Source organism: Lissotriton helveticus, chromosome 6 (genome assembly GCF_964261635.1).
Source record: "Lissotriton helveticus chromosome 6, aLisHel1.1, whole genome shotgun sequence".
NCBI lineage: Eukaryota > Metazoa > Chordata > Amphibia > Caudata > Salamandridae > Lissotriton > Lissotriton helveticus.
The window spans coordinates 895,741,070-895,754,812 of NC_136067.1; the positions used below are offsets into that span (position 1 = coordinate 895,741,070).

The window sequence follows — 13,743 nt, forward strand, 5'->3', positions numbered from 1 at the left end:
TGACTTGTGGGCCTCCCCCAAATACACCCCCGTATCCCTCTACTGTTAGATCTTGGATGCCATGCAATTGAGGATATTGCACGGTATAGGATGCTGGTCTTCTGGAGAAGGCTTTGACAACCCAAGAATTACATCTATTCGCAAGGGGACTGACTGAAGTAAAGGGATTGGACCGCTCGAATAAGATTGAATGGATAAATAGCATCAAAGCTTTGCTCTTTGACATGGGGATGACGGACCTGTGGGTCAGTCCAGTGTCCGCTGAATTCCCACCAAAAGCAATCTATAGAGCAGCTTATTGGAATCATATTAAAGTTAGGAGATTTTCCACTTTGACTAGTCCATCCCTGTCTAGTGTTTTCTAGGAATTCAAAGATGAAACATGTTTGGTAGGCTATTGGGATGTTATAGCGAAACCTAGAGATCGCAAGCTTTACCATCAGTTCCGAGTTGAGACACTTCCTCTGAGGAAGTTTACATGTGAATGAAAACCTGTTACTGGTGATAAATGCCCTTTCTGTCCGGAGTGTACAGAAGACATTGACCATGTGTTTGCCCTGCCTACCAACAACCGCAAAGCATGTGGCTCAAACTCCTATGTAGATCCCTGGGAACTAGTTCAGCGTTAACTGCTAAAAGGCTATTGAAAACTAGTTGTAATGATACCGTAGTGATAGGGGTAGCTAAGTTTCTGAGCTGGTCTTGGGCCATTCGAGAGAAAAATGGAGGCTTTATTACTTAGTCCTGACACTCCCAGGCTTGGCATGTTTAAATTGGAATTTTATGGGTTTTTATCTATTGTCTTGTAGACATTTGTAAAAGTCTTTTGCGTATGATATATTTAATTCTGTTTTAATGAATTTTATCTTTTTATAGATATTTATATTTTTAACGGTAAGTTGCAACGATAAATGTTATGTGTATTTATGACTGCCCACATCTGTATTTTGCATTCTATTAATTTTTTTCTTTCTTTTACGATGAATAATCGCAATAAAGACTTTTTTGATGATGATGATGACTAACGCAAGGGAGGCCTTGCCAAAGGTAGTTCAAGGATAGCATTAGAAAGTCATGTGCGCAAATCTGGATAACCTTTTCGTGAGGTCAGTTTTTTTGTGATAAGTGAAGGGCGGGGACGCTGGCATACGAACCGTGCTGCTGCTCACGTAGCGCTGTGAATCAACAATCTGTGCTTTGCTCTCCATTCGGTACGAATTCAACCAGCGCCTGCACGAGGAATCTGTACATGCTGGACCAGGGTAAGGCAATATTATCTTAAAACGACTGACTTAACAGTACATTCGAGGCGCGAGGTCACTATAGGGTGATCTAACTGGAGGGAGCGAGCTGGGATTGATTGGAAAGCACTAGGGGCCGCTTTGTGAGGAAAAGTTTGTGGAGAGTAAGACCAGAGCTCAAGCCGAAAGGAGAAAGCAGAACTGTGTAAATATTTCTGACGGTTTATTAAGGGCGGGCTGCTCTGTCGGTTACCTTGAGGATACCTTTCTGATCCTAACAATGTCGAAAAGTCCAAAGTAAAGTTCGGTTGGTGAACAAAATGAATGACTTTTCGCAGGAGTTAACCTTATACTACTGTACCTCGTAATGTAAGGGCGGGAAACAGACACTATACTTTCATGTAATTAAATCCACGTAGGTAATAGCTAAAAATGCAGTATTGTAAGCAAGCACAACCGCAATTACCCCGCGCTCAGGAAGAAAATTGCCCATTTGCCATAGCCGTTGATATTTGTTTCTTGCAAACAAACGCCGTTTCGGGAGTTTGCCTCTCAGAAGCAAAAATAATGACGAACGAACAGCAGTGACATAGCGCCCCACCCGGCATTACAGTTCTGCGGAAAGCACACCCGCCACATCTTTAGCCAGATCAATCCCCTGGAAGACAGAAGGGATCTCTAGATTTGGCAGGCGGTCATCTGCAGCAAGGGGGCTACAAGGCCCTCTGCTGGGCTGACAGACAGCCCACCCTACCTTTAAAGTCCATTACTTGTCCAACACAAAATTGCAGTGGCAATACTTGCCCTAGTGCTGACCTTGACAATGTTAACATAGGTCTACCTTTGAGAAGGGGATATATTATATTCACCAACACTTATTAAGTAGACACAGCAAAAATAAAGCTGCTTGTTGTGTGCCATGTTTGCCCAGGTGCAAGCATTGTTTGCTTTATCCTCTATCACATGTACAGAAGTAAATATTGTAAATACAATTGTCTGATTCTTAAATCTGGCTTCACAGCATAGATTTCTGCCAGACCTTGTGACCCTACTGTTCTATAAAATTGACACTCAGGGGGCTTTAGAAAAGTATTCATTTACACCAAGATAGGTCCAGCTTAACAGGCCAGACGTCTGTCGTGGCTTTTGACACTACTCTTTAAATAATTATACACATAGAAGGTTTCAGAGGAGTAAACATCTCTCACTACATGCAATTGATTGTTTGATTGATCATTCTGTCCGCTAGTGAGTATTTCCGTTGAAATGTGTTATCTTCGGCTTATGATAGGATCTATTTGGTGAATTCAGAAGCCATCCTGGAAAGAGACTTTGCCCACTACAAGCAAAATGTTATTCATGAAAACCTGTTAAGCTGCCTCAGTTTCCATGAACAGATATTTAAAGTATTTTGTAAACAAGTAAAAGAAAGAACATTAATAATGATGTTTAAATAATCACATAATAGTGCTAAACAGTGGTGGAAGGACAGCTTTGAAATTGGTCTGATGCAAATACATTCCTTGTACTGGAGCAAACCCCTTCCTTTAGTATGGTTCAGTTGGTCTTTCCTGAGAAAAGTTTGAAAAACAGATCAAAATTGTATTCCAGCAAATGTAGGTATCATTCATAGAGTCGCAAAGGATGGTCACGAAATAAATATTCCTCATACTTTTGCGGGGTGTAACACAAACCTTACATTCCACACGGGTGCTGGTGCTCACTCTCCCACCCCTTCCCAAGTATAATTTGATAAATACATGTTGATTTTTCCTAACATACTCTCCTTGAATAATTGGCTAAAGAACTACAACTATCAGAGCTGTTTACAAAATCTGTTTATGCAAGCTAACATGGGACATCAAAGGTTATAAAAAACACAGTGTTAGAAATGGAGATTTCTGGCTGACTAAGGCTTGCGCCAAAGCCAGGCAGAAACCACCACTCTAGTCAGGGCAAGGAAGTCACCTGCCAAAGATAACCCCTGCTCACCGCCTTGGTAGCTTGGCACGAGCAGTCAGGCTTATCCCGGAGGCAATGTGTAAAGCATTTGCGCACGCACCCACCAGCAACAACATCCAAGGCCCCGCACAAAAGGAACTCCACACAAGGTTATATCAAATATAGCCTTTGTATTATCAAAACACATCAGAATCATAATCACAGGATGTACATTGTGCCAACTGGCACGGGCAATATTTACAAGGGATTATATACATGGGACATGGCCACGTGGACCACTGTCAGGAATAAGCACTTTTAGAACTAGCACTTTTAGAACATATAATACTTGTAGCACCAAATAGCAAATGTAGCACACAACCAGTAACCACTGGTAACAGGTAAGTACCTCCTACGCAATCCTAACCACCTTAGGCATATATCACGCCGGGAACCATGAACTCACTAGTATATCCCATACTAGATAAAACAACCTCCTAAGCATAAACATATGTCTAGAGGTATCAGAACGCAGGGTGTGCAAAACATACTACACACAGTACATTTCCTAACACCCAAAAAGCAATAACACATGAATCATAACAGCACATAAATCACATTATGGTCCAGGTTGCGCCACTGCACCAAAACCTAAACGTAGCAGCTGCCCACTACTTACTGGGCAGCTGAGGACAAATATCAAGGGGCCTAAACGCTGCAGCTGGCACTAAGTGCTGCGCAGCTGGGGAAGGCCAAAGTAGGGATGAAGGAGTGCGACTCACTCCTGAGTCCAGAGACATGCCCCTAGGAAGGAAAGAAACTAAACGGTGCAGCTGCCCACTACATGCTGGGCAGCTGTAGGTCAAAACTACAACATGGGCTCTCACTGGCCCTATGGAGCAAAGACTGCGCAAAAACGTTGGAGCCCTCTAGGCTCTAAAACAATACTGCACATGTTGGAGCCATCTGACTCTGGACCAAAGAGTTATATAGGTAGCAAGAACTGCCCCCCCCAAGGCGTGGAGCGCACTGACGCTGACACAATAATTGGGCTAGCGCTGGGGAGTGTGCTGGCGCTTTAACCCCTTCCATGCTGGTGATGAACCCTAGCGGTCACGCTCCACGGTGCTCATGTGCTGATGACGGCTGGGGTTCGTCACGGCCCCGCCCTGTTCGTTCCGCGGCCACACACGGGGGGAATCGCGGCTGCACGGAAGGGGTTAAATAAATGGGCACATGGTGGGGCCACAGGGGGCTCTTACAATATATGCTCCCAAAGTGCATATGCCCCAGGCTCCTCACGGGGGCTCTCTAAAGCCATTACTGCCCCCTAAGTAAAAAGAATGCTCCACCGGCCCCCGGGACCGCAGGACCCCTACAGGGCCCTTGAAACAAAAGAGGGGTGGCGGTGGAGCGGCCCGCAACCGCGGGCCCGCTCAAGCCATCAGAAAGGACTTTGGTCTACTCTGCAGTGGTCCGCTCTCCTGGTGGGACCGCTCCCCCTCTACCTCTCCCCACCCGGACTCTTGGCTGACTCAACGGCTGGGGGGGGGGCGGAGGCAGAAATCCTCAATCGGCGGCAGTAGCGGAGCTCTCCCGATCCCTGGGAGCCCCGCTCGACAGCGCCCTTGTTCACCCGTTCCCTCATCTCAAGACCGGGACTCAGAGTGAAGCCTGTGCGGCTCGGCAGCTTCTCTTTTGCGGGCCTTCCTCCTTTCCGCACTCCCCCAATCAGAGCGCGGCTGCGGGCGGGACTTCCCTTCAAAGCCGGAAGTCCGGAAGCAAGTATGGTGCCTGACTTGCTGTGTGCGGCGCGAGGGCCGCGGCGGTGATTTTCGGGGCACAGAGAGGGGTAGGCACCCTCGAGGTTTAAAATAAAAGTAGAAACGGGGGGGAACCCGTTAAGGCACATATAAAAAGGGGTGGCACCCTTAAATAAAAATATAACTAAATAAGCTGGGTGGGCATCCACCGGGGAGCAATTTCGGGGGATCCCCACACCAGAGGAATCTTCTCAGGAAAAAGGGCAGCATCGTGCTGCCAATAATAATTTGCAGCAAGAAGGGGTAGGCTCCCTCAATGACAGAGTATTTTAAAAATAAAGTGCTTCCAGGCTGCCAGAGGTGCTGGGAAGAAAGGTACAGCCAAAAAGGGGTCCAGCCACAAAGTCCTCATGGGTGAGAGGGCAGGAGGGTCCCAGGGAGAAGTCCTCCAGCAATCCAGGGGGTGGGCAGGGCCCAGGGAGGCAAGCCATCCCCTGGGCCCCAGCAGCAGCACGCCCCTGGTAGATTCTAGTCAGGAAACAAGAACATTTAACTTGAGGTCACAGCCTCTTTTTATACACAAAAATCCTTTGTTGTCAAAGGTGAAGGCAAGGGGTGAACCAGACGCATCTGGTTCCTGGGCACTTTGTTTTGCTCAGCCCCTCTGCCTATTCACAGGGTGGGTGAGGGACATCAGACACACCACAGGGGGTGGAGCAGGCTATACTAAGTCTATATACCGCTGTAACTAAAAATATTAAGTTAGCATGTTGTTTTGCTATTCCTGTCTCCGCCAGTCCCATTTCTACACCTAGGAGAATCTGTGCGGCGGATAAGTGTGTTGGGCTACCTATAATCTCTGATATACATTTCTCCACCTGCATCAATAGACATGCTAATGATGGGCACCCAAAAATAATATGAACATCGTCTGCAGATGGATATCCACAGCGGAAACATTTTCCTATTAAATCCCCAGGCCATTTTGACACCTTATCTGGTGTACAATATAAATTAAAAAGTGATTTGAAATGCTGCGCAGATAACTTTGCAGAGAGGAATACATTTTTAGCCATTTCCAAAGAAGTTTCTATTTGTATATCCTGCCTACCCGATTTAATCCCCCATTTAGAATTTTGTTGTTTAATATCATTGGCCTTAGTGCTTAACATATGACAATATAACGTACCTATCCTTGCTGCTTTCATATTAACTTCTATCAAGGGATTAACTTGAAAAATGCAACCACTATTCACCAAGTAATTCCTAATCTGTAGATACTTAGCAAAGTTCTCCCTAGGGAGCTGGTACTGTTCCCGCAATTGTTCAAAAGATTTGAGACAACCTTCAGAATAAAGGTCACCCACCACCCTTATTCCCTTCACCCTCCAATTATGCACCACCCGATCCCACAAATCAACAGGCAAAAATATTGAAGATACCAGTGGTGTATACCAAGAAATTTTCTCGAGACCAAACATGTCCCTTAGTGTTCTCCATACCTTATATGCACCCTTCAAGACCTTAAATCTCGTGCGCTTGTAGTAGCTCCACTCAAGGTGCAAAAACAAAAAATTTTTGGCTTTCACCCCCAGTAACATCTGATATATGGATGGGCATTCAGCAATATCCAGGGGACTAGCCCCTGTTAACAAAATGTTCATACCTTAAATCATACAAGCATAATAGCACAACGTGACATCTGGTACTGACCAACCGCCTAGCTTTCTAGGTAAAATCATATATCGTCCAGCACGACGAGCCTTACCCCAGGACCACATAAAACGCATACAAATAGCTTGGAACTGTGCCAAGCTTGCCTTAGGGATTTCTAAGGGGACACATCTAAAAAAGTAAAGTATTTTCGGGAGTATCATAATTTTTAATAACCTGCATCGCCCCACTAGGGATAGATGCAAACATTCCGCCCGGTCAAACTGTTTCCTTACCTCCAATAATAGAGCCCCCCAGTTTGATTTAACCAGGTCAGTTGTAGAGACCCTAAGCTTGACCACCAGATATGTAACTTCTTGGCATACCCTAGGGTCAGAATACTTCGACATATTAGCGCATAGCAACTGAGTTTTGGTCGTATTCAGCTTATAGCCAGAAGCCACACCAAACTCTATAGCTAGATGTTCAATCTCCTGCATCGCTATAGTTAGGCTCGGGGTAACGATTGCAACATCGTCCGCGTAGGCGAGGACCTTAACCCCTTCGACGCTCATGACGAGCTGGGCTCGTCATGAGGTAGCCTCCTCGCACGCTCATGACGAGCCCAGCTCGTCATGTAAAGTGCGAATCCGCAAAACCCAGCGTACGGGCGGAAATCCTACCGCACGCATGCGGTTAAACTGATAGTTTTGTATGGCCACTGGTTGAATCCTAGTGCTAGATTCCAGCATTCTTAACAATGGTTTGATGTATAGTGAAAATAAAAGGGGAGAACAGGGGCTACCTTGCCTGGTACCCCTCTGTATTTGAACCACCTCCGACTCGAGTCCCATGGTGCTAATGCGGGCTACAGGTTGAAGGTTGATGATACAGTGTCTGCAAAGATGTAATAAACTTTGGCTCAAAGCCCTGTCGCCTCATGACATCCCATAAAAAGCACCATGAGACCCGGTCGAAGGCCTTCTCGGCGTCTAATAAAATTAAACAGAGTGGTTCCCGAGTTGCATTAACATAATCAAAAAAAGTTATCACACGGCTGACATGATTCACCGTTCCTCAATGCGGAATGAACCCATGTTGTGTAGTGGAAACTAATGCGGAGATAACAGAAGATAGCCTGTTGGCCAAAATCTTCGAGTAGATCTTCCCATCCGCATTCAAAAGCGAGATGGGACGGTAGGAGCCGGGCAGATTCGCAGGTTTATCTTTTTTATGGAACACTACTATACATGCTTCATTCCAAGACGTAGGGGGAACACCGTTCTGGGCCATTCACATTGTTGCCAGGAGATCTGCCTTCAGGACAGAAAAAAAGTTTTATAAATTTCCAAGGGTAGCTTGTCTGGCCCTGCCGCCTTGCCCATTGCCAGCCCGTTTACTGCTAGTTCTAATTCCTCTAACGAAATGGAAGTTTCTAGCCCTTCTATCTCCACCGCTGGGAGATCTGCCATGCAATACTGGCTAATAAGGGTGGCCGCACCATCCTTATCGTACTCATCTCTTCGATATAAAACCTCATAAAATTGTCTAAACACCTCCAAAATGCCACTTTCATTTTCAACAGAGTCACCATTTAAATCTATGATATTGTCTATCCGTTGAGCTGCCTCCCTCAATCTTAATTTTTGGGCGAGGCGTCTGCCACTTGCCTCGCCATACTTGTAATGCATTTGCTGTTTAATAAAAAAAGAAATTTGCAGTTTCCTGAGACCAATTAAGATTTAGCCTTGCTTTAAGCCGTCTCACCGCCGTAATCAAGTCAGTTATATCCTTGCCAGCCTGGATGCCCTGCATCAGTAACCCCTCAGCCTTTATTAACTCTTGGTATAGCTCTTGGAACTTTGCTGCCTGTTTTTTTGACTATATAAACCAAAGCTGAGAGCTTCTCCTCTAAAGGCAGCCTTGAAACAATCCCAAACGCAGCCCATAATACTGCTCCCGCAATTAATATTAAAAAAAGTAGTGATCTATTGTTTCATATATTCAATGAATTGCTGCTCTAATAATAGTTTACGGTCAAAAGAAAATCCTCTTGGCCTTGTGACTGCTACTATGCCTGTTATTGACAGAACTACCGGCCCGTGATCAGATGTAATTCTTGGGTATACTTGAATGACAGCCTGGTTTAATAACAATTGAAGAGTAAAGAAATAATCCAGCCGCACTAACTTCCGATGGGGGAAAGAACAAAAAGTGTATCCAGGGGCCACCCCCCTTAAAAAAGCCCAAGCATCCACCAACCCATGTGCTATCATTAGTGCCTGCAGCGCTTTAAAAACTCGCGGTTTCCTACCACTATATCTCGACTTTTAATTACATAGGCTATTGGGCGCTAAGTTTATATTTCAATCCCCGCACAGGATCAGTGGTGTTGGCCAAGTCGCTAACTCGACATTTAAAAAGTCTAGGGTGGTTGCTTCATCTAAATTGGCCCCATAAACTGCACAGATCGTGAATATTGTAGGGCCAACCGAACAATCTGCAATTTCCCACCTACCTAATCCGTCAGTTAAAATTGCCTATATGTTTTTTCCCCAAAATTGCAACGCCTCTAGCCGTACCAGAATATTTAGTACAGGCTATGAGATTAAATCCCAGCTCTTCCAGCAATAGCCGCTTTGACCATACTATATGGGTCTCCTGGAGAGAGATTATATCGCAATAGAGAGCTCATAGCTCCTGCGCCACCCGCCGTCTTTTATCCACTGAATTCATCCCCCTCACATTCAACGTACCTATCCTGATGCCCCTACCCACCATTTAGCTGTGTCTGGCTTCGCTCCACTAGCTCCACAAATGGGCTAAAAAAAACAATGACTGCCCAGAATAAACTCGTTTCCATCCTGTACTCATGTATTATTTTCTGTTTTCCATCCCCCCCGCGACCCCCAACCCACACACCCCTCAATACCACCCTTCCCTATATCACATATCATAGACATTTTTTGGAAAAGCGTAAACTTTACAAGGCATACCTTCCCTTATGCCCAGTAATCTAAATTTCAAAATGTTTCTTAGGAAATGTACAAATTTCCGCTCCAATTTTGAGAGAGAGAACACAAACTAAAAAAAAATCCAAAGGAGACAAAAAAGAATCTATAAGAGAGAGATAACCCCTATAATCTAAAGATTTTTTTTTTTGCTCATTCCACCCCGTGATACACCCACACTACAGTCTACTACCTCTATATGCTCATTTGCTTAGCAACTGAGATATATATCATGTCCCTTTAACTTTTTGGACTCTTTTCGGACTCTTCTCCATTTCCTTCAAATAATCCTGTGCAACTGTCCCGAATGTGAAATATCTAGTTTGGCCACTGAAGATGATCTTTAGTTAAGATGGCTTTAACAAAAAGACCTGGGCCCCTTTTGCTTGGAAGGGTGCTAATAATTTCCGCAGTTGCCAACGTTCGTGCACCGTTGCAGGACAGAAATCCGGGCGCACGAAAAACTCACACCCCATGCCACTCCGTTTTTTCTTGGGGCGTGCCAGATCATAGAGTGCCTCTCGGAGCAGATAGTTATTAAGGCAGATTAGAATCGCCCTGGGGTATGAGTTTTGGTCAGTTTGTCGCTCTTTACCACGCTCTTTAACACGCTGCCGCACCACGAATGGAAACCTATGTGCCCGAATCACTTCAATTTCCCAGTTCCAAGTATTGAGTTCAGGGAAGGCTTCTTTAAAAAGCTGGATAATAAATTTCCGTGGGTCTGCACCTTCTTTTGTCTCAGCTATGCCTAGCACGCGCAGATTGTTGCGTCGCACGCTGTTCTCTAAATCCGTGAGTTTCCAATCCACGTCTGTTTTGGATTCTTGCAGAGTCTCGATGGCTGACTGCTGCTCAACCAAGCAGTCCTCTGCTGAGGAAACTCTCTCCTCCACCTCCACCACACGGGTGGTGACTTCTGCACAGGTCTTAACCAATCGTCGCACTGTATTTTGAAGTTTCCTTACAGCGCCTTGTGTGCGTAAGCCTTCTGCTTTAGTTTCACTGCGATGTGCCATTATACTCTTATAGATTAGATCAAGGGTGATTGAGTCCTCCTCAAGATCCTCATTCAGGTTAAACTGAGCTAATGGAAGGCTCTGCTCATGCACTGATCCTTCACACACCTCCACCACCTTTCTTACTGTTTCATGGGGCAGATATTGTTCACACTCATCTCCTTCTACGTCATCCGGCAAGTCCCCCCAATCGCCTGGATTACTAGAGCTATCCTCAACATGCTCCTTGTCTGATGCAGTCGTTAAATCAGACATGGAGTAGAACTTGCCATCAGATCCAGCGTACTCTGACTCACTGCCCTTTTCAGTCGATAAAGTAGTAGTGTTAGTGCTTGGCCCTGGCAGTGAGCTGCTGTCTTCTATAGCTGTTACTGTTACTGCATTACCTCCATTACCTACCGAGGCTTCCATTGGAGTAGTATTAATTCCACTTTCTTGATCAGCTGAAACCAAGACCTCTCCAACTGTCTCCGATACCAATTTAGCCTTTGCTCCTTGTTTTTTATTGAAAATTGCCGGGACAGTCCGTTGTTTTACAGGGGTATCCTGATTCTGCTGCATTATCTAGGTCTGGCGAACGCCCTGTGACTTTGAGGCCGCCGCCTGACCCTGCTGAACGTTACTGCCTTCCAAGGTCAAAGCGGTGTTGTCAGCGCTGCCGGTATTATTATCACTGGCGTGGGTGCCTTTACTCGCAGCCATGCCACGACTTACTGATGTAGCATTATCGTTAGCACTGCAATGCCCCACAACCATTATGGCAGGTTCAGTTGTATCTTCAACGGGTGTATTTGCAGATGCTCCCTCACGGGTCCTTACACCGCCTCTGCCCTTTGGCGCCATTTACCTGCAAACACTGTCCACCGCGTCTGAGAAGCGGTAGCGATAACAGATAACGTGCGGTCTCTCAGCTGTTCGAAAGCGCGCCTGATCAGAAACACCACCACCGCGCTCTCCACTTCTGCTTTTTGTTTTTCCGCAGTTTCAGCCAAAAATCCGGGCCGTAGAAAGCTTAGGAGCTTAGGAGCCGTAGAGGTAGCGTGGAAACAACAACTCACCACACTGAGCCCAAAGCGATTCGTGCCGGCGCCTCCCAGTTGTAACGCGCCTCAGGTGTAGCCCGTCAAGTCGGCGTGAGACTGTGCTGGACCGGGCTGGGCTGGACGCCGCAGACTCTGAACCCCGTCAGGACGGTAAGCCACAGCTCGGCATAACACTGCAGAACTGCTCCCACGGATATCGTTATTACTATCGGGGAAGAAATCACAACCAGTAACGAGAATGAAGGGGAGTCATATGGAGCTATGGACGGAGCACCTCACGCGGCCACGGTTGCGGCCGCCATCTTGCCTCCACTCACTATAATGATGTAACATTAAAAAGCAAAAAGTTCAGGTGTGAACCTGCCAGAAGGGCCAAGTCCAACACACAGGTCGCAGATGCCAGAGCTTGACAAATCTATAGGTTCAGACAGAAGTGCTACTACTCAGTTAGGTAGAGATCACAGGGTCAGAAAGCAGATAGGCTTCACCTGGACAGGGCTCAGAGAGCAGCAGTATAAACATCATTAAAACATTATCATTATAGGTGACAGAGTACCTCCGCATATGTTACGATATAGTAATTGTAGTGCCCTTTGTCACCAATGACTGAAATCAGATCTCTTAATTTGCCAAGGAGCTCACCTTTGTGGCCTAGTGGAGAAGGTGGGAGAGCATCCATCTAATCAGGATCTACAATCATCAAACTCAAACACTACTATACATCCTGGAGCTCAGATGTTTTGCTTACGTGTGTCTGTGCAAGACTTTTGGAAGGTCTGTATCTATACTGCTGAGGTCTGTCTGCAGTAAGCATGGCACGAGTTTTACTCCAAGCTGAATGTCGCATTCTTTCAACGTCCGATGGTGGTGTTGCTGTTGTAGAGAAGGTAGAAATGAGAGGCTCTGCAGTTTCTACTAGGCCTTCTATGCCAGAAGCACACAGGGATGTCCTTTAACCTGTTCACAGACCAGTCACAAGTAAGTTGCCTCTTTACTGGCCACCAGCTTTAACACTGAAGGGAAGGACTGCACTGGAAAGAACAGAGGCCGGTGTTCTAAATCGCTGAGCCTGAGGGGGGAGGGAGAGGCAGGGGAAGTTGGTTAGTTTTTGTTGGTTTTTCCAAAATTTCCACATTATGCAAAGTGAGGACACAGTGCGGACTGGACAGGGTATCAGAACCCAGGACGTCTCCTGTCGGAGAGGCATGTACGCTAGCTATGTATAAAGAGGGTTCTATCTATTCTTTTAAATAAAAAACAAAATGAGAATAGGAAATCAACCAGGTATGCATTCAGGAAAATACATGTTAAATAGTGACAACTGCTGAAAAACACAGTCTTACCGTGATATGTTTTGCATTGTTGAGGTATGAATATGTGGAATGCTTCACCCAAAGATGTACTGTGGAATAATCTTCTAATAAAAATGTGTTAAAAAATAAAAAGAAAGAAAGAACAGAGGCCGGTGAACAAGTCCTAAGAATTCCTGGGTGCAGAGGGTGTAATAAACCATTACGTAAGGTGCTGATTGAATCTCAGCAGAGAGGCATGTAAAATAATCTCTAAAGACCTAATTTACATTACTGTGTCCTGTGGCGGACGGATAACTCAGTGGGTTGAAAACCTGCTCTCCATATTTTAGTCACCATCAGATTATGTGTTCTATTTCTAGCATGACAGGCTTCTCATTTTGTTAATCCATAAAGTTGCTGCCATTTTGGGGAGATATTAAATGACAAGGGACAAATCACTTTGGGCCTCATTACGATATCATGTGGACTCACGTCCGCCCGACACTGTTTCGGTCATAAACCCACTGTAGCACAAGCCCTAATGGAGAAATTGGAGATTCAGTTAATCCCTGAATCGCATTGTAGGCACCTCAAGGTTCCTACCGTGTTGCCTGCCACATGGTGCGGGGAATAACAGGGTGCAACCATAGGTGCCCCTAGGCCCACTAACCGGATGCCATGGAGGAATGGCCCCAAAGTCTCTTTCCAACAGGAAATCCATGTCGGAAAGGCCAACATGGAAAGCCTGTTGGAAATCGACATCGTAATTCCGACTACGGA

General features: G+C 45.7%; 1 protein-coding gene across 1 annotated transcript in view; it reads left to right on the forward strand.

The window, feature by feature from the left end:
* Nucleotides 1–1,109: 1,109 nt before the first annotated feature.
* Nucleotides 1,110–13,743, forward strand: part of LOC144763176 (amine sulfotransferase-like) — a 540,275-nt gene continuing 527,641 nt past the window's right edge. Inside the window, exon 1 of the mRNA XM_078648522.1 lies at nt 1,110–1,262. The gene's annotated coding sequence lies outside the window, so the exon portion shown is untranslated. The remainder of the gene's footprint in view (nt 1,263–13,743) is intronic.